Source organism: Artibeus jamaicensis, unplaced genomic scaffold, assembly GCF_021234435.1.
Source record: "Artibeus jamaicensis isolate MK-2021 breed Jamaican fruit bat unplaced genomic scaffold, CSHL_Jam_final contig_332, whole genome shotgun sequence".
Taxonomy (NCBI): domain Eukaryota; kingdom Metazoa; phylum Chordata; class Mammalia; order Chiroptera; family Phyllostomidae; genus Artibeus; species Artibeus jamaicensis.
Genome location: NW_026521788.1, coordinates 31,212,184 through 31,236,077, shown reverse-complemented (window position 1 = coordinate 31,236,077; position 23,894 = coordinate 31,212,184). Strand labels below are relative to the sequence as shown.

The 23,894-nt window shown below is 49.9% G+C and overlaps 1 protein-coding gene across 1 annotated transcript in view; it reads right to left on the bottom strand.

The window, feature by feature from the left end:
- TSPAN14 (tetraspanin 14) overlaps positions 1–22,462 on the bottom strand; it is a 50,888-nt gene extending 28,426 nt beyond the window's left edge. The window contains exon 1 of the mRNA XM_037155001.2: positions 22,284–22,462. The gene's annotated coding sequence lies outside the window, so the exon portion shown is untranslated. The remainder of the gene's footprint in view (positions 1–22,283) is intronic.
- Between the last annotated feature and the right edge of the window lie 1,432 nt (positions 22,463–23,894).

Genomic DNA, 23,894 nt, shown 5'->3' with positions numbered 1-23,894 from the left:
AACGCAACATTTTAAAATTCCCATACAATTAAAAGTAACATTAAAATTAAGAAGGGAGCCCTGGCTGGTGTAGCTCAGTGGATTGAGCGCGGGCCTGCGAACCAGACAATCGCGGTTCGATTCCCAGTCAGGGCACATGCCAGGGTTGCAGGCCGGTTCCCTGCAGGCCAGTTCCCAGCAGGGGATGCACAAAAGGCAACCATACATTGATGTTTCTCTCCCTCTCTCCTTTCCTTCCCCTCTAAAGATAAATAAATAAAATCTAAAAAAAAAAACATATAAGAAGGGAGCAAAAATGTTATCTGCAGCTGCAGCAATTATAGCAAAGGGTACCGTAAATATCTACAATATTAAAAATTCAGACTTAAACTACTCCAGTTACTCCAGTTTCAGAAAAATGACAGATATTACACCAAAATGAAAGGACAATATAATTAACAGAAAAATATGCAACGTCACAGGAAATGAAACTTACAAGACAATCCAGATATTACTTTACACCTTTTAATTCAACAGAATAACCACCACTGCAACTGGCATACCCGTGGTGAGGCCGGTATGTTCAGACCTTGCTGCAGCAGAGTAAACTGTTACTGCCCTTTGGTAAGCAATTCAGTTACAGACATTCGAACCCCACCCCCCTGCAGGTGGTCATACCCCTAATCCAGTAAATGCTTGACTAAGAATTTAAACCAAGAGAAGAAAAAGAACATGCATTAAGTATGAAATCTGTACATCATGTTTTGCAATCATGAAAAATTTGTGAGCATGTGGTCAAAGGCCAAAATGGAACATGAAAGCATGAAAGTGGTCACATGGGGTGGTGAATTTACACGTGATTTTCTAAGAAAAGTTTCGTTGTCACACTTACCATTACCACCTTTTGTATCACCCATGTAAACTGAGGCCACTGTTGGTGGGGGCAGGGGGTGCATGTGGGCTTGCAGGGGGCTGGCCCCCCAGGCGGTGACCTCGCAGTCACTCTAAACAAGGCTTGTCTTTTATGAGATTTTTATTAACCCATAATATTCCCTCCTCTTATTCTCCCTGTCTTTTTAATTACAAAAGCAGCACATGCTCAGTCGTAAAACATTTAAAGAACAGAGGTGTGAAAAGTGAACTGGCAATGAGAAAGCACTAAACACTGACTTTCACATTTTTTACCATGGCCCACAGTAAGAAACACATTTATCAAAATCAATCAAGTGCACGCGTACTTGCGTCCTCAATTAAAATGAGTTTCATGAAACAATACTTCCCCTTGGTGCATGACATGCATTCTGGACTTGCTGTTGTTCCCCCCGCAACAGAAAAAATCACCCCTGCACATGATCTAAAAGTCAACTACGATAAAAGCTGTGCTGAGAAAAGCAGCAGATCCTAGGCCCTGTGCCAGGCCTTCCCTGTTCCCAGGGACGCTTTCAACTTCTTGCTCACCTTGTTGTTAAAAAAAAAAAAAAAAAAAAAAAATGACAGGCCCAGCATGACGTCACTTGTGCTAGGAGCCCCTGACACCAAACCTAGAGTTAATATCTGATCTAACTTCAGTTTCTTCCTCTCCCAGAAACATAATCTTAATTAACCAGCTTTGAATTTTCTGGTCAAGCACCGGTAAGGTAATCAATCTGTCACATGGGCCCTCTCCACATCCCCTCATAGAAAACAGAGGCATCTGCACGATAAACCCCCCTCCTCATCCCCCCAAAGATTTCCAGGCCCAAAAATAATTGTGTCTTGTGTTAGTAGCTCCCTTGTCTCAGCCTTCTTCAGATAAAAATCTTGCTTTTTGTGCAATGCCTCTGAGCACCCTTCTAGTTGCTAGATGAGACGCTGCCTGATGCATGAATCGCTTAATAAAGCCAAGCAGATCTTCAAACTTGTTGAATTTTTTTCTAATGATGTTTTCACCCCAAGTATCTCTTAGAAATTTCTGTGTGTAATATGCTTGTATTATTACCCCTGATTTTTCAGTTTTAGGTCTCACCTATCCACTTCCCACCCTGGAAGACAAGGATATAACAACACTCTTTGCACCCCTACAAGCTGCCTCTCTCCCCAAACCACGGCCTCACACTTCCTCCCCAATTAAACTCCAATTATAATTAAACTATAGCTTTGGCTAGAGTAATTTTCAGAGTTTTCATCATTGTGACCACATGAGTCAGCAGGGTAAGCAAGCCATCTAAACCATGATTACTTTTCCTGTACAACTTTTTGTTCTCTGGAGTTAATATTTCTCTCTGACTTTTCTATTTTCTTACTTTTCTATGACTTTATCAATAATCAACCCTACATTCAATACCAGTTGTCCAAATCTCCTCTCAGTAAGTCCATTCACATCAGAGGTTCTATTTCCAGAAGAAATCTCTCCTGGAACCTTCTGAGCTGCTGCCAGCTGGACTGGTGCACAGAATTCTCTTCACTTTGCTTGAGATACAGCCTATGAGAGATCCAATCTTTGCTCACCTTTGTGGAGAAATTTGGCCCTTCGAAGGCAACCATGAGGCTGATGTGGCTGTGAGTGAAAATGAGTTTGACAGCCCTGCTTCAGGGCAAAGGGCAAGTTTTCCAGACCCTGTATGTCTGAATATAGCTTTATCCTATCTACCTGAAGAGCAGTGAGGCTGCGCAAAGAATTCCAGGCTGGAAAGCAATCGCCCTGAGAGCGATGGAGCCATCACCGCTCTACTAGCGTGTGCTGCACTCCAGCACATTAAGAAACCCCGAACCACTCAGATTCCTGATTTCCGCGTCTGACCTGTGACCTCGCTCTGTGAACTTGTAGGATCCTGGTCTGGTTCTATCTTCCTCCACTTGGCTGAACATCTGATGAACCCTTCCGATATGGAAACCAGTGTCCTTCTCTTCCAAGAAATTTTTTCCCTGATGATTTTCCCACTTGCACTTTTCCTCTATTCTCTTTATGCAACTCCTTCCTATTAACGGATATGAGAACCCTGGCTGATCCTTTAATTTTTATTACCTCTTCAACTCTATAATCCATTTCATCTTCTTCATCTTCTAGAAAACTCCTTCACCTTTTTAATTGATATTGTTTTTCTTCTAATACCATTTCGATTAATCATGATCCAAGAACACTCAAACAGCCCTGGCTGGTGTAGCTCAGTGGACTGAGCACGGGCCTGTGAACCAAAGGATCACAGTTCGATTCCTGGCCAGGGCACGCACCTGGGTTACAGGCCGGTTCCCAGCAGGGGCAACCATACATTGATATTTCTCTCCCTCTCTCCTTCCCTTCCCTTCTAAAGATAAATAAATAAAATCTTTTTCTAAAAAAGAACACTCAAACAGTAAACCAAAAAGAAACAAATGTTGAAGACTGCTCTTCAAAGATTACAGCCAGTGACGCCATGTTTGCCCGTGATGTCAAACCACATCCACACCTCGGTGGCCCCCAGATCATTCAGCAGAGCTTCCTTCACTCTGAACTGTTTGAAGCTGCCAGTTTGAGCACTACTGGCTACTTTTTTTGCAAGCTCTGAATAGCTGGAGGGAGCTCAGCAGAAATGGGAAGAACCAGCTTAGCCTTGGAAGAGTGTGAGAAATGTAGCCACTCCTTGGAGTAAAGTCAGAGTGGTGTTTCCGAGTGCAAGGGCCTTCTCCATGAGGTTACAGATAAATTGGGCCACGCTTCTAGGATCAACTCCTCCCCCTTAATCTTCTAATCATTCTTTTAATAGTTTTGCTCCGACCTTAATTTTTTTTTTAAACTTTTAACATTATTTTGTTGTCTGAATTTTTGTAGTATCCTGTTCTTATTTCATGGATACAATATTTCTCTCACTTCTCTGAGAAAATGTCTTAATTTTTTCCAAAACCTAAGTATTTCTTTTTACCATTTTTTGATTGATTGATTTTTAAAGAAAAAGGAAGGGAGAGAAAGAGAGAAACATCAATTTGTTGTTCCGTTTATTTATGCACTCACTGGTGAATTCTTACACATGCCCTGACTCAAAATCAAATCCACACCTTGGTGTTATCAAGATGATGCTCTAACCCACTAAGCTACCTGGCCAGAGCTGAATATTTCTTTTAAATTGCTTTTTTTCCCCTGTTTCTTTTTGCTTCCTTTCGTGTCAGGCACATGAGGATGTTAGTAATCTTTGGTAATCCTCATGACTAAGAGTGAACGCCTCAGTGCTAACTGGAGGCAGTGAGTCCGGGCAGGCAAGTTTCTGTGGAGGGCGGCCTGGCTGGGCCATCTGCTGGGAAATCCCTGTTTTCAACGTCTTTAGTTCTTTCCTCTTGGGCTAGTCAGATTCTCCCCAGTGAGATCTGTCATCTCCTGTATGGAAGGTAAGGGGCTGGCTGTCAGCTTCTATAAGCCAAGGGGAGGCAGAAGACTGGGGAATGAAGATGGTCTTCATATGATCCTCCAAGAATGCCCTGCACCTCCAGGCCCTTGGTTTTTCCTTCTGCAGAATACGTCTCCCACATCCAGGTAAAGAAGAGAGGCAGTCACCAAGAATCACGGAAGAAGGAACGGGATCTAGGTACCTAACCACACTGACTGCTTTCAAACAGTGCTTATGCTTAGCCACTTCTGATGCTCCTTCCCTCCCCCCACTCCCCATATGAAGTAATAATATGGTGACACCAACACCTACATTTTAAACTAGGTCACTCATCCATCTATTCCTGGCTTATAATGTTTTCTTGCTGTTGTCTCCTCTCCCTTTCTCCCTATCCTTGTAGATTGATTCCTTTTTAAAAATCCCCTTTACCTCAACTCTTATAGGGTTTTAGTATAAAATAAAACTAGGGGCATCCACTCAATTCATCATGTTTTACCCAGATCTCTAGGAAGTCTTCAAAATATTTTTGGTGCCATCTTTATATTGAGCAAAGAAATAAAACAGAAAGTGTAATGTACAACCATATAAAAGAATGGGGGAAAAAGACTACAGATGTAATTAATGTGACTAATCAACTGACCTTAAAATAGGAAAATTATCTAAGTTGGTCCAGTGTAACTATGTCAGCCTTTAAAAGCAGAGCTTTTCTCCCAGCTGAGGGCGGTGGTCAGAGATTCCAAGCATGAAGAGGATGTGATGCGATGCTGTGGGCTCTGAGATAGAGGAGACGCACAGGGTTTGGGAGTTAAGGGTACCTCGCTGACAGCAAGGAAACAGGACCTCAGTCCTACAACAGCAGGGGACTGGATTCTGACAACAGCCTGAGTGACTTGGAAGTGGGATTCTTCCCCAGAGCTTCCAGAAAGAAACACAGCCCTGCCAGCACCTTGATTTGGTCCATGTGAGACCCTACGCAGAGAACTCAAGTTGAACGACCCTATACCAGGACAACACCACAGCCCAGATCCCAAGCTCAACCCAAGTTACTCTCTCACCTCATTCTCCAGAGTCAGTCATTTACCAAGATTCAACCTTTCCACTAGGCCTTTGAGGCTTCAGTGCTGACGCCTGACCTGGTCACAGGCTCCTCCCCGGGAAGGGCAGCCATACTCCCACCAGCGCTGGGCAGCCAGCTGCAGCTCCAGGTGGCACACCTTGGGGCAGCCCTTTTCTACCCAGGAGGCTGGGGGAAAGGGGAGGCTCTGTGAGGTGCACAGTTGAAAAAGCCATTTCTACCATTTTAGAAAGGAATCCTCCGAGCCCAATGGGAGCTGGAGAACACTCACAGGCCAAAGGAATAGGTGGGCCCAAGGGGAAAAATCTAGGAGGGGGCAGGTGAATAAGCAAAGGGAATGAAACCCAGTCCCCTTGGAAGGAGAGGAGGTCACAAAGGCAGGTAAGAGCAGACTGCCTCAGTACCCGTGAGAATCTCACACAAAGGACAGATGCTAGCCTCACCCCAAGGCACGGGCACCATCTGAGAAAGGAAGGAGGGCCTCAGATCCAGGAGCTCCCCACCCAGCTCTCTGACTCACCCCTAGAGTCAGAAGTATCTATGTCTACTCTAATCCATACCCCTTAGGATCCAACCCCCTATACCCAGGGTCTGCCAGAAACATGGGAAACTGGACACAGTGGCAGCAACCACTCTCAGGGATCCAGAAATTTGACCCTTTACCACAAGAAGGAAGACACTACACAAAGCCACACAGGAGTTAGGGTGATCCACGCAGGTGTGGAGAAAGGGAGGTTGCCAGAGTTGAGATCCTCAGGCCCTTGACTGTCGGCCTGGGGTGACCGTCAGGTGGAGTTCAGGAAAGCCCAGGCCACCAGCTCCGAGCCCCACCAGGGGCTCAGCCTCTCCAACAGGACTGGGGTAATAAGTCTGGCTTCCTGTATGAAACTCTGAATGTAGCAAACACAGCATTATGAGTTTCCACCAGCAAAAACCCACAACCCAAACCTGCTGGGTTTAAAGGAGCACTGAGGGGCCTCCTCGTTGATCTGGTGAGGAGACATCTGTCCATCTCAGCACTGCACTCGGAAGAAGCACAAGGAGAGAGGCATGTGGGTCAGACGAGGGAAGGAGGGAGGCGGTGGCTCAGCAGGAGAAATGCTGAGCCTGGAATGGAGGTCACTTAATCCAGTGATTTTTTTTTTCAAACTTACTATTTTTATTACTTTTTAAGCTACCGGAGACTTTGTTCAAAAAAAAAAAGAACTCTGACCCAAAAAACCAGCATGGAGGCAGACAGAATGGGTCACTTGTCAATTCAGGTGGCTGGAGAGAAAGGGGAGGGAGGCTCTGTGAGGTGCACACTTGAAAAAGATGGGCCTGGGGGGGCTGACCCCAAATTCCGCAGCATAGCGATCGCTCTAGGAGCCTTTCCCAAACTGCACATGGAGACCTCGGTGGGGCTGCGACAGACCTGGGAATTCACGTTTTTAAGAGCCGTCCTTCACAGCAGTCAGTGTGAAGGGACTCCCACTGGCCAAATCTGAACAATCTGAGCTTCGGAGTAGACAATAATAGTAATGAATTTTCACTCTGAATAAAATAAGAGTCCAAGAGTCCATTCCAATAGGCAAATAAACGGACATACAAACAAGTGGGGGAGAAGAGAAAGTTCTTTACAGCAGAATGCCAAGTAGGAAATGTACAAGAAATTAGATCATTACCCTTCAGCAACTGTGACAGAAATAACTAATTCTGTTAAGAATCATTAGTGGGTTCTATCTTGGTCTGTTCTGGCTGCTGTAACAGAATATCACAGACTGGATAGTTTATAAAGAACAGGAGCCCTGGCTTGGTGGCTCAGTTGGTTGGAGTATCATCCTGTACCAGAAGGTTGCAGGTTCAATTCCCAGTCAGGGCATGTACCTAGGTTGCATGTCCCATCCCCAGTCAGGGTGCTTATGGCAGGCAACTGATTGGTGTTTCTCTCACATCTCTCTCTCTCTCTCCCTTCCTCTCTAAAACTGATAAAAACATATCCTCAGGTGAGGACTAAAAATAATAATAATAGAACAGAAACTTATTTTTCACAATTCCAGAGGCTGGGAAGTCCAAAATCAAGCACCAGCATGGTCAGGTGAGGGCCCTCTTCCTGGTTCAAAGCTGACACCTGTTTACTGTGTCCTCACACCGTGGAGGGGAAAGGGGGCTCTCTGGAGCACTGACCCTATTCAAAATGGCTCGACTCTCCTGACCTAAGTACCTCCCCAAGGCCCCAGCTCCTAACACCACGACCTTGGCACTAGGGTTTCAATGCTATATGAATGGTGTGTGCAGGGGGAGCAGGGAGGACAAACACTCATACCACAAAGTAGTTGATGAAAGTGTGATGAACACAACAGAATGTTTATACAGTCTCCGTCTCTCCCCCATTAGACACTAATTACAAAGAGGACAACAGTAACTCAGCAGTAGAGACCGCCTCCAGATACCACCTTAACTGAGTGATCACTGCGGTCATCACCGGCAGTGAGTTAAGCCAACCTCAGTCCCTCCTGCCGTAATGCCCTGAGGGGACCCGCACTTCTGGGGAACGGCCCCAGCCACAAAGTGCATAACCTGCATAGTAAAAAAACATCAAAGAAACCCAAATTAGGGGAGATTCTACAAAATAACTGGCCTCAAGTCCCAAGTCAAAATGTAGTCTGTGGACATTTCCCTTTAAAAAAGGGGAGGGGGAGCAGGATAAAACACTCAGGCAACAAACGAGGCTAGGGCCCAAACGCAGATCTTGAGAATGACTCACCAGTTCATTCAACTGCATCAGCAGCATCAGGGCAGCACTGTCTCACCCAGGTGAGGCAGGGCCTTGTCACCACAGCTGCAGCCAACATCGCACAAATCTCAGTGAAAAGAGGCACCTTCCTGGCTTCGCAGCTGCGTTCACTCTGCTGTGGCAGGTGAAGCTGCCAGCTCACGGGAGAGTGCCACGGTGCACTCGGCCCTACACCCTGATAATCACGGCAGGCCTGTTTCCGAAAACCTAAGTGCAAATGAAACGTCTATACTCAGAAGCCAGCTGCACACAAGATGTGGAGAGTCTATGCCCAGTTTACAGTGACATCTCCAACATGGACAAGAACCCCTGACCTCCAAACCTCAGGAGGACTAGACTGGGCCTTTTGTCTGCTCTGAAATTCTAAACTGAAGACCTGAGGGCCAAGGGCTCCCTAGATTGGCAAGACTGAAGACAACTTGCACGGCAATCCATCAGCACACAGACTCTCTCTGCTAGTCCCAACCCCTAACCCCTGTGTGGCTTTGTGTAGTGTCTTCTTGTGGGGAAGAGTCCAACTTCTAGATCCCTGAGATTGGCTGCTGCCACTATGTCCAGTTTCCAGGGTGAAAAGGCTTTGGTTTTGGGAAACATCTCAGGGCTTGTTTTCTGCAGGTTCAAGCACCAGCATACAAGGCACCTAGCGTGGGGCTGTGGAGACCAAGAAGCTGGAGTAAGACCCATGCCTGTCTCAGGACACAATTCTCTCTATGAACTGGGGAGTTAGGTAAGTACTGGAGGCAGGACTGAGCACCGGAAGGAAGGAGGAGGTGGGAAGTTGGTCAGGAAATGCTTCACGAAGCAGATGGTTTACATATTAACTAGATGAGCACCCAACATGCAGACAGACACTAACTAGTTTGGGGGGAGCAACTGAGCCCTGAGATGGGGACGCCACACTGCAACCGACGTGATAGCAACCAACAAGATTCTCCAGTCTGGGTTATGAACGGAACCCTCAGTGGGTCCCCAGGTCTGTAGGTAGTACAAAGACACAACCAGCGTGGCTGCCCTTAAGAGGGCTGACACAGTTGGGGGTGGGAGCCACTCCTAAACACCACAGGCGCTCTGAGTAATGAGTGGATCCACTCTCAGGGAGAAACAGAATCTTCAACAACTGAGTCTTCAGGCAGCCATGAAGGGAGCTGCCCCAGGACGGTGCAAGTTGGACCTGCATGTACACTGTAAATTTGAAATCTCTTTGTAGGTGTTACCCTACCCCCGTCCTCCCTTCCCCAACACAAAGAAACTATGTAAGAGTATTTAGAATTATACACATCTACTACTTTTCTTCCACTTTTCCGTGCTTGAAAGGCATAAAGATTATGGCTCCAAAATGTTAAAAATCTTTGTATTCAAAATTGCAGTATATTTACTGGGCTTTAAGACAACCTATTTCACTCCAAGGTCAGCGTTGGGAGCACCCCTCATCCAGCCCAGGACAGGGGAGCCTGTCTCCTGGCCTCCTCTGAGCAATGCAAACAGCCTGGGGGGAAAGGTTCACAGAGCTGACAGAAAAAACTTCTCAAACAAGCTATGAAAAGTGAAGCCTGCAGGAGAAAAATAAATAAAACAAACTGCACTGAAAATGTCAAGAGAAAAGAAATAAGGGTGACGGGAGGAACAGATTGTTTTTTAAAATGCAAATCAATGGTGGGAAACTGCTGAAAAAGTCTGAGCAGAAATTTAAAAAGAGGGTCAGCCGAATACTAGCAGTTCAGTCTCCCAAACAGTGTCCCAGAAGGTCAGGGGTGGGGGGCAGCAGCTGAGCAGGCTAGCCTAGGGCTCCCCCAGTCCTCTCACGCTCAGTCCTGGAGGCACAAGCTCTTCTCCACAAGCCCCCACTCACCTTCACCAGAATTCCAGGGGTGCGCACGCAATCCTAGCAAAACCAGGAGAGGCATATCAAACTTTTCTTCACTGCAAAGTATTACAAAAAAATAAACATATAGTCCCCCTTCTGGACTATTTCTTTGAACTTCAACATACACCAAAACAGCTTGATATAGAATGCTTTATGTTTCAAGCAAGCAACATTTACAACCTGATTCGGAATCTATCATCCAGCTGGGACAGACTGGGCGGGGTGAGTGGCACCAGATGGCCCAGGGAGGCTCCACAGCACCCGTTCACAAAGGAGGGCTCCAATTACTACTAGGCTCTGTGCCCCACAGATGACCTTGCCAGCAGGCTCCGGGAGATGCTCACAGCTGCCAGCAAATGCAGCTTTCTCGGTCCCCACACCCATCTCTGAGGCACCCCCAGGGCCCAGGGATACCTGCCAGACACTGTTAAAGTTGATGACTTTAAGGAAGGCAAGAGGGTGAAGACTGTAAAACCACAACCCAGACTAAAGCAGGTGCTAGAGCAAGGGCGGGGCTAGACAAAGGCATATGAGCCGGGGCTTCTCAAACTTGAAAGTGCATGCAAATCATCTGGAAAACTTGTTAAAATATATTCTGATTAAATGTGTGTGGGGTGAGACACCCCTGCCCCCAGATTCTCCATCTCAACAAGCTCCCAGGTGATGCAATGCTGCCCATGACAGGCGTGTGGGCAGTGCTTTGAACAGAGAGGATGTAAGATGCCTAAGAGAAAGCAACAACACAGAAAACCACATTAAGGCAAGTATTGGAAAGAAAGCCCACCCATCATTACCACGCGTTGATTTACAGAGATGCACTCAGCTTTCCTGCAGGACCCCTGCCACTAAATGCTAAGAACTCTTCCTCCTCAGTTGTTATGTAGAAGGACCGGGAGGGAGTGTGCCTGGGAGGGCTTTGTTTCTGCCAAAGACCAGGAGGCTGCTGCTCCCATAGGTGCCTGTGCACCTCCCCATCTCCCCCAGCTTTCTCTCCTTCCCCCTCCCTCTCACACACCTTCAGTGGCCACAACTAAGTGAGACCTCTCTCTGTCCCGCTGTGCACGTCACCATCATTCTATCCAATAAGGGGGCTAGACCCTCTCTAAACAAAGAGAAATCTCAGCACCAATGGGGAGATGGGGTTACAGCTGGGGGAACTGAGGGTGCAGCCAGGGCACCGCATGCCTTTGGCTCAGTGGAAAGATTCATATCTTAAGGGCTTCCGCTGGTGCTGTGAGGCTGCTGCCTACTGCCTGCCAGGCTGCCTGCCTGCCTGCCATTCAAGAGACCAGAGAGGGCAGAACAAAGGAATATGGCTATGGCTCAGGCAGCTGGGAAGGTGACAGGCCAGCCTGCCAGCGAGCAGGCTTTTCTGCAGATGAGTGCTCGAGTGAGGAACAGGGGACACTGAGCTGAACACTGAGGTACAAAGGAAAGTGGGGGCCTGCGAGACTTACGACAACCCAGGCACGCGCCTGGCCCCCACCCAAGGGTGCAGCTGGGCTGGGATTGCACAGGCAGAATCCAGTCCCAGAGGCAGTGGCAGGTGGCTGACAAGACAGGCACGGGGCATTCCTGCTCCTTGGCCAGCTGCTCCAAACTCTTACCTAGGGGGGTTCCAGGCACAGCATGGGGACTTGAGAGGGAGGAAGGGGGATCTTGACAGAGGTACCCACAAAGAACAGGGCCCCTCCTAACATCCAGGGGTGGAGGTGGCCCTGGGAGAGGGCAGGACCCAGGCTAAGCAGCTCACCCAGCATCAGACAACACATGAGGGGCCCTGGAGGGGCTAAGCTCTGTTCACCAAAGGACTCTGATTAAGCATAATAGGCTCTTTGCGCCAGCAACAATAGCAACACTGGCCACCCCCTCTCTTCTTCCCCTCCCCAACAAAAGATCCACAATGGGAGGCAGCAGGAAACCAGGGCAGAGCCCATGAATAGCTCCACTGTCCATCCCAGGCCCCACCTCCTCAGCCCCACAGGTCAGTCCTAGCTGCCACCCCACCACAATAGAAACTTCTGTGCTGCCAAGGCCCCAAGCTCACACAACAGAGCTGTGAGCATGGGACGCTCTGGACTTCTCACAGGGCAGCATGTAACAGCAACGGTGGCAGAGACAGACTAGGGGCAGAGGCCTCAAACCCAGCAGGTCAGACAGGGTCATGTCAGCCACCTTTCTGCTGTGGGAGCAGGTGAGGTGGGGGGGTAATCAACAGCCAGGCATAAAACCTTCCTGGTCCTTGCCCTTCCCTGTCCAGGCACGGGGTAGCCAGAGCCACAGAGCGAAGGGTTATAGTCATCTCAGAAGCACCTTGGGGCCACAAGGATGTGGAAATAGCCTGGGAGGCCTCCTGGGACTCCCAGGAAGACTCCAGCAGATGGCTCAGACATATGCCCTTCCTCACATTCTTCCCCATCCCAGGGAGGATAATTCATCTGCTTTCACCCCCTGCTTCTGCTCTGAAAAGAAGCTGTCTGTTCAAAACAGAAAACCCACCTACTATTTACATCAGGTCCCTTTTACCCAGGCTTTTAAAATCACAGGGTGGCAATCAGGCCCACAGCAGCTCAAAGCAGCCTACGGCAGCACGGAGCCAGGGCTGCAGAGCTGGCAAGAAATGAAGGAATCCCAGAGCAGTGGAAGGTCCACGGAGGCCAGGACAGGAGGCCTGACCCTCACACCAACCCCTAAAACTGAAGATCTGCTCCTCTGAAAGCTGGTTCCCAGGTCCAGCTTATTTCTTAGCCAAGACTCTACCCTCCTGTCCTGCCCAATTCCTACAGCTGCCCAGACCAATGTATTGAGAAGCCTCTGCCATCCCCATACCCTGGCTGGTTCTGCTGCCTCTTCACCCTTTTATATCACAGTTTGGGGTAGACAGGCCTCATGGCCCCCAGGGCAGAGCCAAGGGCTGCCAACAGCAGGTGCTTTTGAGGCTGGCTGAGCTGAAACAAAGACTGCGATGGGAACCACCACCCCACCACTGCATTGTAGTCCCTGCAGCTGCAACCTCCAACTGCAGAAATGCAAGACCCCTCAGACCCCTCCAAAAGAAAAACTCAGGATCTATCATTCTCCCTTTTGGAATCAAAACAGCATGTTTCTTTTCCTCTTAAGCACCCAATGCCTGGAATCCTCAGTGAGCCATCTCCACTACAGAGCTCTGAGCACGTGCAAGGTGTCCCTGCATCTTGGCCACAGAAACAAAATGCTGGAAGCAGCCTCAATGTCCATCAGTAAAGGGGCTGATAAAGTGAATCCTAGTTTATTGTAGAGAGGAATAACATCCCGCTGTTCAAAAGAATGACCTAAACTGTGTGTGCTGAAACGGAACAATTCCAAGATAAATTTTAAAGTAAAAATCATCAAGTGCAGAACTGTGTGATTAGCATATAAGCAAGAGAATAAACAGGGGTGAAGTACAGAGAGGCTTAACTAGGCACCCAACATCTGCGGATGGAGGCCTCAGGGGAGCAGAACTGAAGGGGACAGGGATGGAAATAGTCACTTTCACTGTGTATCTTTATGTGTTTTGCATCGTGTATACATTGTTTAATTAAAAAGTTAAACCTAAACTGACATTTAAAATCCCTAAACTGTTGCCTGTGGCTCTCTGTGGGCAGTGTCTGGTATCTGTCTAGAACAGGGAGCAGTGGAGGGAGGAGGGACAGGGAGTGACAGCCTCCGAATAAGGACTCACCAACCCAAAAGCTAGCTCCCAGCTCACAACTGGTCCCCAAATCCCAAAATAGAAAGTTTTCCTAGGAAAACCAAGAGCAGATTCTGACAAAGGCGGAAGGGAAACCCGCAGTTATTCCACAGAGAGGAGCATCTGCAGCCAGATCTGTGGGGAGACTGTAAGATTCCCAGGTTCAGGGAGGGGGAGGGGAGGGTTTGAAATGAACTGCATGCAACCCAGGCCTCAGCAAGAACCCTCCCCAGGGCCCTCCCAGACATCAGGGAGGCTCGAGGTTCTACTGTTATGAGCCCATCCAATTTTAGCAGCTAAACAGATTTCTAGGCCTGGCCCAACTCCAAGGGCAAGCTAAAAACAGTTTCTCCAAAATCCCAGCTAAAACCCCCAATCCCTTAACCACTAAACTCCATGTATCTTTCAGGAAATGGAAGCTGCAAAATGCACTTGTGAGATGGATTTGTATATTTATTCCTTACTAAAGGGATGCATATATGTTCTTGAAAGCTTCCTTTAACTGACACATCAATAAATACTCTGTACTAGAAGCACTGATGTATTTCCTCCAAGTGATTTTCCCTCTAAGGAACAATATAATAACCATCCCAGCCTCTATCCTGCTCCTCTGGGGTAGGACACACGCCTATTAGAACCCGGACTGGCCTGACTGCTTGGGTGAGTCCATTTAGGGGGCAGGGAGTGAGAATGGAGCTCATTCTACCTAACAGAACTCCCCGGCCCCACCCTCAACTTACTGTAGGCATTAAGATCTTTTAGTGCAGGCATTAAGATCTTTTGATAACCTGGAGCTCACAGAATGCCCAGGTCACAGAGAAAGAAGGCTGAGAAGAAGGAAGGTGTATGTTTGTCTCACCTATTTCATAAGATTCTTGGTGATGATTCAATGTTCAATAAGTAGCCCCCAAATTAAGAAGCACAGATAAGACTTCACAACAAGTAGAATCATACTGTCAGTTGGAGCCCTCATACCTCAGCTGCTGGGAATAAGTTCTGCCCCCCTCACAGGCCAGGTCCACTCCAGTGCAAAGCCCTCAGCAGCTCCTGTACAGAATCCTACAACCCCCCATCAGATCAAGACCAGTTCCTCTCCAACTGTCTTCCTGCAGGACTCTGATCCTCCACACACCAAATCCTGGGACACCTCAGGTGGCACCTGCCCCATAACCTCACCTGTCTTCCCACAGAGAAAGCTGCAGGGCCTGACCACTCCGCCCTAGTACCTGGGTACATGCCATGCCCTCCTCCTTGCTCCCTTGGGAATGAATACCCCACCACTACTACCAACTCTTTTATTGACATGCACTCACAAAACTTATCCGTGTTTATTCCATAACTTGAATTGCACAGGAAGCAGCTAGGATGGCGGCAGAAAATGACTGTAGTGGCAGGACGGACTCACAAAGCCAGCTTCTGTTAACTGCCACTGTTCACCTGTAAGAGTGGAAGCCAGCGGAGCCTTCGGGAAATGGGGAAGGCCCCCCACCACAGCCAACAGGTTTTCTCCACACACCATTTTCCCCACAACAGCAGGTGGCCTGGATCCTAAAAAGCCGGTTGTTGAGACAAGAGCACAAAACACACCCAACAGGGTCAGCTGTGCAGGCCTGGCCAAGTAGAGAGCACACAGGCAGAGAGAGAGCCAGGAGGAGCCTCGGGCATGGAGGGGAAGGAACGAGGTTGGCAAGGGATCGGAAGGCCCCAGACGGGGAAGGAAGCGGGGATGCAGACAGCAGGCCTTGCAGTGAACAGTCCAGGCAGGGGAAGGAGATCCCCCACAGCACCTCCCCCGGCCTACCTCAGACAAGTAAGACAATGAGTCCCACGGGGTGAGAGAGGGAGAGATTCATAGAGTTGTCAGACAGGTTTGCCCAGAATAGGGAGAGCAGAAAAAAGGTAGAGAGGCCAAGGAAAGATGGTCAGGCAGGGAGGGAGGTTGTGCAGAGTCAAGTGGCTGTGGTCTAGTACCCAACAGATCTGTCAGTGGAAGCCAGTGCTAGTAGGCCACAGGAACCACGGCCCCCGTCCATGCTAATTCCTAGGTGCAGAGGGGCAGCCCAGCCACCAGAGAGGGAGGGAGCCAAGGGACAAGGAGCCAGCAAATGCAGAAAAGGACAGGGTTTCTAGAAACAAGGGAGTGATGCCCAGAAGGAGGGACACGGCTCCTGAGGGACAGGTGTACACAGTGATGAGCCAGGCCAGGGCAAGAACCACGGGGAAGTCTGAAGGCAGGCCTCTGCGTCCTGACAAGTGACTCCGTGACCAAACTTTAGTCAGGTTCCGTCTACTCGACTAGGCACGACCTCGGGTGCCTCTGTCCTTGTAGAGTCCAGTTCTTAGCAATAATCCAGCTAAGTCAGTTTAGCTGGGATCCTCCAACCTCCATTCTGATTACCATCCTTATCTGACCAAATTTCTCATCCTCCTAATGGAATATCCCCCAGGTAATACCTGATCATCCTAACAGCCACCTGTCAGGTTGACTAGGCAAGAATCCTGTTAGGTCAGTTAGCAAAGAATTACCCTCTCAGAAATTTCCCTCTGTCGAACCCCTGTCTGACTCTGCTCCTTGGCTATAAATTTCCACGTTGCCTTGTTACATTTCGGATTGAGCCCAATCTCTCTCCCACTGCAAAACCCCACTGTAGTAGTCCTTATACCTATCATGATAGTGCTGAATAAAGTCTGCCTTACTGTGTTATCAAGTGTCAGAAATTTTTTTTTCTTTAATAATACGGAGCTCTCACCCGGAGTCTAAGAATTACTGGGCCCGGGGTTGAAGCTGGCTTCCCCCACCAAGCTGAAGGGACAGACCCTGTCTGCTTGGCCAAGGGTTGAGGTGCTGAAACCAGACAGCCAGACATTAGGGAGGTCACTCGGAGAAGAAACAGTTTCTCTACCGCAATGGTTACTCAGTGGACAACCCTTCAGAGCCTCTGTTTGGAGCGGATGGCAGCAGAGGGGAGGCACAGAAGGAGCAGGGTCCTTCGCAGAGCTGAGAGGGGCTCCTGACTGAGGATGAAGGCCCTTACTGAGGAAAGTCACACCATGGACCAAACTGCTGTAGTGGGTGTGGGTGTGGGGGGGCGGTGCCCCTCCTGGAAGGCCCAAATTCGAATGGAATTGGCTGTATTCCTTATCTGCACTTGTCACTTCCCAGTAAGCCTGGGTTTCCTGAGGCAAGCTGGTGGGCTTTTGATGCAAAGACCCTGCCCTCAACCCTCCCAGGCCCACCACTCTGACCCTGGGCTACAGATGAAAGAGATGCAGGGAACACTCACTTGTCTAATTCCAGCTGCTGTGAGGGCCCCTCTTCTGGGTGTTAGGACTAGAAATTCCTCAAAGCTTCTTTTCTTTTTTTGATGCCCTTTGGGTTCTACAGAGCAGATTAGCACAGGCCCAAGCAGCTGGTACACATAGTCAGGGAAAACCCAGACTCGAGGTTCACCAAATCTCTCCTCAGGCCCACTCCTGCCCTGCCCTTCGTCCTGGCCTGTCCCTCCCCAAGCCTTACCCAGACAGGAAGGCCTGCCTCAGCTCTCCCAAATGCCAGGGACACACAGTCTGAGGTGGCATCAGAAACTCACCTCTTACCCAGGATCCCAGGGGCCACTTTAGAGCCGATGGCTCTCAGCCACTCAGCATAGGCAGACACGGCCCAAGGAGGGAGGAGTCAGTCCCTCCAGCTATCTAGCTGATGGACACCAGGGCTCTCCCCGGCTGCTCAGAGAGGGAGGCAGGAAAGACCTCAAGAAGTGAAGAGTTTTAACTCCAGCCTGTCCAGACCCACTTAAACTCAGATCATCAGGCCTACTGCCTCTAAGAGAAAGCCCACAGTACTGCCCAGCCTGGCCCAGCCCCCCAAACCCATCAAGCCGAAGAGTAGAGGAAGAGGGGTTCCCAGAATCAGCTTCTGGTGAGCACTTTGCTGAGAGCCCTTGGCGTACTAACAGCAGTCCCAGAGGGTAAGGCCTAACTTAAGGCTCCAGAATCTGCTCCTCAAACCTGAAGTATGTACTTCTGCTTCACAGTAACCCCGTGAGAGGCAGAAAGGGCAGATTCTTCTCACTTTACAGATGAGGAAACCAAGTCCAGGAGAAAAGCTGAATAAAAATTAAAGACTTATTTAGCTCATTTAGCTAGCAAGTAGATACAGCTCAAAAGCTGCCTCACCACTATCCTTTACACACTGAGGACCGTTATTCATCTTCACATGAAACTGGCTGAGGCACTGGACACTTCCCACAAGCCAGGCGCTGTGCTGTTCCAGCACAACCACACTTGCCCTATCTGAGCCAAAAATAAATATGCTGCTAAGGGAGAAAATGGCTGTGGAGACATAATGAATACTCCACATGGATTCGGTCAGAGAGGACATTGCTATAATGGAAGCTAAGACAAACCAGCAACACTGGTTTTCGCCTAGACCAAAGATTCTCAAAAGACTGTTCTACACAGTCCCCCAGGGGACCCTGATGACCAGCCAAGAATGGGACCACTGTTGTAAACCGCCACCACCTCTCCCTCCATTCCAGATGGCAAAACAGAGGCCCTGAGAAAGGAGGAAATACAACTAAAGATACTGAATTATCCACAATGCGAAAGAACCTGAGATTTCACCACTTCTACCAGTGTTTTCTGGCCCTGCTGGAGGTCACCAGAGACTAAGTGGGTGACAAAGCACAAAAACAAAGATGATAGTGTGGCCAGCTCTTTAACACTGCAATGGCGACCCAAGTGAAAAATGCAACTAACAAAGGGGTTCTACCCCTTTCTACAAGCCAGAGAACCAGCCCAGCCCTACACTCAACCAGTTCTCCATGTGATTCCTTCCTTTAGTAACCTGACCACCTCTCCTCTCCACACCCCTAGGCCTGCAAGCTCAGCCCAAGTCATGGAAATGGAAAGGCAAAGGCTGTAGGGGTGGGTGCCTCTGCATGCTTCTGCTTCTAGGAAAGCTGACTACCCCGACCAGCCACACACAGGTAGTGCCCGAAGAAGTCCAAGGTCTGCTGTGCCAGGTCTGCTGTGCCAGGCCAGTGAGGGGACCAGGAGCCTGCTTCCCTTTCCATGGACATTAATATCACTCTTTAGAGGCCACCAAGAAACAGGGATTTTATCATCTCAGTTCGCAGGCCCAGGCTGAGCTTGATAAGAATCCCTGGCCTGGGACTCACCACTAGTCCTTGAGCTCATGAATGAATGAATGAATGGGCAAAAGAAGACCAAAAGAACTCAAATAACTTGCCCAGTGTCCAGGGGTAAGGTGGACACCTCTCACTACGCTAACACACATTCTTGTCTACCATACCTTTGCCATTCAAATGTGGCACCTCAGTTCAACTTTAACCTAAATAACATTTCTTTGATTAATCATGATCAATGTTCCTGGTGACATAGAAACATATGACAATCAGACCTTGGAAAGAAGTCACAGTGGAAGACACAGTGGGAGGCAGGTGGCAGGCATTTGTGCTGTTCAGCAACTGTTTCCAATCTTCTCCCCCCTGCCCACTTTGTAGGTAAGTAAGTAAGCTCGTGCGCGTGACTGCTTAGGCCACTGAAACACCATCTCTAGGTGGAAGCCTTAAGAACTAGAGTGACATCCATCATATTCTTTGTAGTGCCCAGGAATGTTTCAATTAATCCCAGTGGGTCCCAGTGGGAGAACAACATAAAGCAGATACCCAACAGTCGTGGTGTAAGAAATAATCCTTTGTTGCTTTAAGCGTCTGAATTCGGAGATTGATACCACAGCAAACCCTGATCTATCTAGACTGATACAGACAGACACTCACTCCCCAATCTTCTGTGCCGGGCAGTGTGGGCCTTCCCTTTCCCGAGCCTCAGGGAGACAAAAGTTCCATCACCAGTCAGTCAGCAGAGGTTCAGGGGCAGGTGCTATGGGCCCGGATAGATGAGATGCTCTCAGAAGCAGGGGATGCAAGGGCGCCTGCACTAAAGGACTTACTAGTTCTGCTGTGGGCCAGGCTTATTCATTGTATTAATCAACTTTAATCACTTCTGAGAAGAAAGCATTATCTGGATAAGAAATGAGGAAACCTGCTCACACTGAGACCTTAAGCAAGCTACTATGTGACCTCTCTGGGCCAGTTTCCTCATCTGTAAAATGAACTGTTCACATTATCTACCATACTCAGTTGTTTCAAGAATTAAGAGAGCTGATACAAGTGAAGTTTCTGGGATAATGCTCGGTATAAGTCTCAAGAACTATTTAGTAAGTGTCAATAGATTCACCAGTACTAAACACTAAACCTTCCACATAATTTTGGTAATCTTGGCCATAATCTCCGTGAGATTTCAAACCCAGTGAAGTTTCCCTGGACTGGCACAAAGGTACTTTGTAGGCCCTGCCAAACTGAATTCTACCTCAGCTGAAGTTACACAAACAACAAGTCAAATCTCTGAGAACTAGTGGCCTAAAGTTAAGCCTCAGGAAATGTTTCTAGAACAACCCAGAACTTCCAGAACTCCCTGCTCCCTGGCCCCCATGGGAACTTCACCTTCACCACAAACATACACAGTAAGACCCCCATCCCTCCCACAAAGAGCATGAGCTTTGTCTCCTACTCCCAAACATGGCAAGGGAGGCACCCTCACCTGTCCTGAGAGGTTAGCCCAGCTGCTAAGCTGGTGAAGGATGAACTTACCCAGGCAGCCAACCCTTCAGCCCCCTGTCCTCCATGCCCTTTCTTCCTAGAGGCAGCCACGAACCTCCAGAAGCACCAGGGGACTTGAACTCCTGTGTGCCTGAATGCTGCTTCGAAGCTGAACTCAAGCTCAGATCAATAAATGCTATGAGTACCAACTACACGTCCAGCCTGGTTCTAAGACCACATAGAGCTTACAGCCAGCCAGGCAACTGTGAGCCTGGAACAGTGTTTGCAACAGCACCTGGCAACCTGGCACCCCAGAGTCTCAATCATGCTTTGTTAAATGAATCAAGAATCACATATGGTGACCCAGCAGTGGGGGTTCAGAGTTGTGGAGATGAAGAGATCAAGAAATTCTCCAGCTTAAAGTAGGTGCAACAAAGGATGAAGCAGTAAGAGGAAAAAACTATCTGGTAGCCTGGGCTTCCAAGGCCTATCTCCCAGACATTATGGATAATAAGGATGGACAAAGCTTGGTGACAGCTGACAGTGGAGTTAAAAGGGCATATGGGTCCATGATAGAGGAATGTGGGCTTCAATCCAAGGATGGCAGGGCCCAGAAGAATCCAGGGGGCCTCAGCCTTCCAAGAAGCTGGCTGAATGTAGAGGGGACATGGGGGTGCTCTGATCCCCTGGGCCCCAGGTTTCTCTTCACGAATAGGGAAAAGTGACCCAAACACTCGGCATGCATTAACTTCCCCTACTTTGAGGTCGAGGGATAGGATACTTTTGAGGATCTGGCAGGCAGCTCCACCTGCTCTTATCAGCCCAAGGGCAACCCTCTTCTCTGAAGGGGGTAAGACCCCTAGAGAGCAGACCACTGGAGAAAGCATATCTACAGAGTTTCCGGTGCAATGCTCTGCATTCACGGCACAGGACGACTTGAAGGCAGCAGACACCATCGTCAGGAAGTCAGCCACCAGGCCAGTACCGGTGTCTACCCACCGACCCCGGGCCACACACACGCACAGCATGGACCGCTTCTAGCCACACACCAACTTCACTTCCCCGAGATACACGTCTCAGCAGCCCCAGGGCTGAAGTCCCTACACACACACACACACACACACACACACACACACACACTTCCTACCCACCTGCACCACCACCCGTTCCCCTAGGAACAGCGGCCCCGGAGAAGTCAACTTAGTAGCCATTGAGCCAACTCAACCGAAACTCCAGTTATATCAGGAGTCGGGCTTTTACTCCCAGGCACAATCCCAAACGACCAACAAGGAGAAGCTGGGTCACCACCTACTCAAACTCGGGCCATCCAAACCCGTGCAAGGCTGAGTGGGACGCACCTCCGGGGTGGGCAACTTGTAACACACCCAAGGCGGGGCGGGGGTTAGGCAGAGGACAGCTCTCCCTGGTCCGCGACACCCTCCACCCCTGGCCCTAGCTTCGTATGGCCAAGAGTCCGTGACGGAGCCGAAAGGAGTGCCCAGCCCAGGGCTCGCAACTGGAACAGGGGGCAGAGCCCCGAACTGCGGTAGGTCCAGCCCCTCCCTCCCCGAGAGCTCTCACACCCGCTGGGCCCAGCGGACGGGACGCGGAAAGGGCGAGGACGACAGAACCCCGAGTGCCAGCCAGGTGGCCCGCTGTGGCTCTCACTCCGCCCGGCGCCAGAGTTCAGCTCAGCGGGTTTCGGGCGAAGGCCTCCTGCCCCTCGAGGGCGATCTGGGCGAACAAAGCCAGCAATGCCCGCTGAGACGCCCCCGGGTAAAGACCAGGGAGCCTGAAGGGCCGAGCCCGATCCTGGGGAGCAGTCTTCGTCCCCAGAGGGCGCTCGGGGGGGGTCAGCCTCAGACAATGAGAGGGGCTGGGCCCGCCGCTCCAGCCGGGGCTCGGCGCTCTACTCACCCGGGGGCAGCGGCGACGAGGGCGGCGGCGCGGCCCGGCTCAGCCGAGGAAGTTAGAACAAGTTCGGGAGCGCAGGGTGGGAAGGCGCGACTCGGCGGTCCGAGCGACGGGGGCGGGGCGCGGGGGGGCGGGACCTGGGCGGGCCCAGGAGTGTGGGGCGCACTGGGCGGCGCAGGGAAGCGGCGCCCCTTTCTCTGCCGCCACCCGGCGCCGCGGCCCGGCCCCGCCCCTCCGCGCCCCAGGCCCGCCCCCCGCCGGCTCGCCCCTCCCCCAGCCCGCGCGGCGGCGGAGGCGGTGGGGCCTGTCCCGGGCCCGCCCCTTTGTGCTGCTTGGGGCGGTGCCCGAAGCCGTGGTCCTTCCCATCCCTTGGTTGGCGCTGCGCAGGCGGAGCCCCAACCGGACTCACCGTTTGTGGCCTCAGCGATCGCTCCGCCGAGGTGTGCTGTGCGATCCCAGTGCGGGCGTCGTCTCTGATCTGGCCCGACCTTAGCCTGGGAGAAGCGTGATTTGTGGGGGCCAAGAGGAGGCCACATCTCGAGGAACAAGGGGTGACTGGGCGCAGAATTAGAAAAATGGCCTGACGAAATTGGTGGTGTTCCTGCGAGGCCTGGGAGACTAGGGATGGGAGACAGGCTTCAAGAGAAAGACAGTAAATTAACTTTTTTGTGTGCAAACTGGGCAGTAAAGACTCGCCCCTTTTAGCCTTGATGCTAATAATACCTATCTTTCTTTAGATTGCCTGCTGAGATTTTCTTCCTCACCTTCAACCTGAGGTGGTGCCTGGGGGGATTCTTGAGGCAGGAAGGGAAAACTGGAGGAACTTTAGGGTGGAGGGGGATATTCACACTGCTGGCTTGGTTCTGGTGTTTAATAAGGCTGACCTCTGTAGTCTCAGCCCACCCGTCTGTAAACTGAGGCACAGAACCACTACTCATTTTTTAATAGAATTTTTATTTACTTATTTTTAGAGAGAGGAGAAGGGACAGAGAAAGAGAGGAAGAGAAACATCAGTGTGTGGTTGCCTCTGCTGTGCCTCCCACTGTGGACCTGGCCTGCAGCCCAGGAACCTGCCCCTACAGGCAATGGAACCAGAGGCCCTTCGGTTCGCAGGCCCTTCTGAATCCACTGAGCCACACCAGCCAGGGCCCACTATTGATACTCAAATCATTCAGGGAGAGGAAAGGGAGGTGATTTACCCCATTGGGCAGCAGAAAACAGATCTTTTAAAACTGGGCCAAGAGACTGATTGCACCACATTCTAGTACAAGCAACCACCAGGTTAAGCCAATGTAAAGAGAAAATCTTGAGAAGAAGACGGTTCAGTCCATTCCCAGTTTTTTAATTAAGGGGACTGCAGCCTGTCTGTGACACTGTAGGCAGTTCAGGGACCTCCTTTCGGAATCTGTCCATTCAATTCAACTTGGCAGATAGTGAGCACTAGATTGAGTGCCTGATCTGTGCCAGGCCTGTTTTGATGCTTGGGGGGTAAGGTAAGGCAATGGACAAGACAGCTGAGGCCTGTTGCTCCATAAAGCTTACTGTTTGTGAAGAAGACAGATAATTGCAAACTGCAGTAATTGCTGGGACAAAAGCAAGGAGCTGGGAGAGAGA